We start from the raw sequence: 2072 nt of genomic DNA, 5'->3' as shown, positions 1-2072 counted from the left end.
TTATATTATATATTGTATATTCCATATTCTATATCCCACATTGATTCTGCAGGAATATAAATAAAACATAAAAAACAGACAGTGTTGGAACTCTTTTAAACAAAATAATATATTCCTCTATACACAATCATACAACCCCCCCCCCTTTTTGTATTTATTTTTACTCGCATATATATATATATATATATATATACATATATACGAGGGGCTTCTTTCAGTTTCCGTCTACCAAATCCACTCACAAGGCTTTGGTCTGCCCGAGGCTATAGTAGAAGACACTTGCCCAAGGTGCCACGCAGTGGGACTGAACACAGAACCATGTGGTTGGTAAGCAAGCTACTTACCACACAACCACTCCTGCGCCTACTACCATGGAATATTATCGAATGAGATTTATTTTTCAACATAGTCCCCACTTGCAGTTCACAAACTTCTTCCACCGATGTTGCAGTGCTCGGATGCCATTGTGAAGAAGCCTTCGTAACGTTGCTGTAAAATGTCATCAAGAACGTCATCATCACTGCGATACTCGTTTCCAGCCAGGTGTTGTGTCATGTTGGGGAACAGATGATAGACAGTCGGTCCAAGTCAAAAGAATACGTAGGCTGATCAGCCAGTTCAAAGCCACTGTCAGGCATAGCAGCCATTAAAACCAAGGACTTGTATGAAACAAGATCCCTTTCGTAATTTAAAACCAAAGACTTGATGAAACAAGATCCCTTTCGTAATTTTTCCCAGGTGTTTGGTCTAAATAGCCTTTCACAACGTCCTCAACAAGTTGGCATAGCACTCTCCATTGATAGTGTGACCTCTTTGAAGATAGTAAATATTAACACAATACATTTGCATCCCAAAAAACTGAGGCCATCACCTTCCCTGCAGATGAAACAACATTGGCCTTCTTTGGAGCAGGTGAGGAAGACTGTATCCAATACATCGATTATCTCTTTATCTCTGGTTCAAAGTGATGAAGCCAAACTTATTCCTGGCTTAGGAAACAATCAAGGAAACTAGCTGGATCAAATAATGTCAGACTTTTCTGTGATGTGATCAGCCTGGTGCGCTTTTGATCAGGTGTCAAAAGACGTGGCACCCAATATGCAGAAACATTCATTATATCAAGTGTGTTGTGCAGAATATTCTGAACTATCTCACGAGATATGCTAATAACATTGATTATTTGATTTATAGTCAATCGCCTGTCATCCATAACTATGAGGTGAACACGATCAATGTTTTCTTTGGTGTTAGAAGTTGCAGGATGTTCAGACCTCGGATCATCTTCAAGATATGTATGTATGTATGTGTGTATATATGCATGCATGCATTATTTATATTATTACATAATTGAACGCCACGCATCTATTTCCTAGTATGTTTATCTCAATAATTTTGAGGCAACTCTACCCTGTGCTGTTCTCTCTCTCCCCCTTTCGTTTTCTCTCTCTTCCTTTTTCTAATTCTTTTTCTCTCCTTCACCGTTTTCTATCTTTCTCCCTCTCTCTCTCTCTCTCTCTCTCTCCCGCTTCCTCCTTTACTCTCTCTCTTTACTCACCCGTGAACATCGTCCATCTATCTTTTCCTCACGTGATCATCTTACTTTTCCTTCAGTCTGTAGCACAGACCAAACGAATTCTTATCTGTTGCATGTCTCCACTGTCCTGGTTCGTTACCAAATTTGAGCCTCCGCAAATCCAAAATTTCATTTTGGTTTCGGGAGCAACTGTTTTTTGAAGCCTTATATCGTCGTTAATTGCTCGAAATGTGTAGATGAACAGCCGACAACTGATTAAGAGTCGTTCTGTATATTGCTTGTCTTGTTTTCCATTTGTTTCTCTCGTTGTTCGCATACGTATGTTTGCCTTCCTATTTCATGTTGTTATCATATTTCATGCTGTTTGCGTTTTGTGACGTCCTGTACCCATAGATGCATCTATCTATCTATCTATCTATCTATCTATCTATCTATCTATCTATCTATCTATCTATCTATCTATCTATACACACACACACACACACACACACACACATATATATATATATACATGCATATATGTACACATATATACATG

This window comes from Octopus bimaculoides, chromosome 1 (assembly GCF_001194135.2).
Source record: "Octopus bimaculoides isolate UCB-OBI-ISO-001 chromosome 1, ASM119413v2, whole genome shotgun sequence".
Lineage (NCBI taxonomy): Eukaryota > Metazoa > Mollusca > Cephalopoda > Octopoda > Octopodidae > Octopus > Octopus bimaculoides.
Note: the sequence above shows the minus strand (reverse complement) of the source record.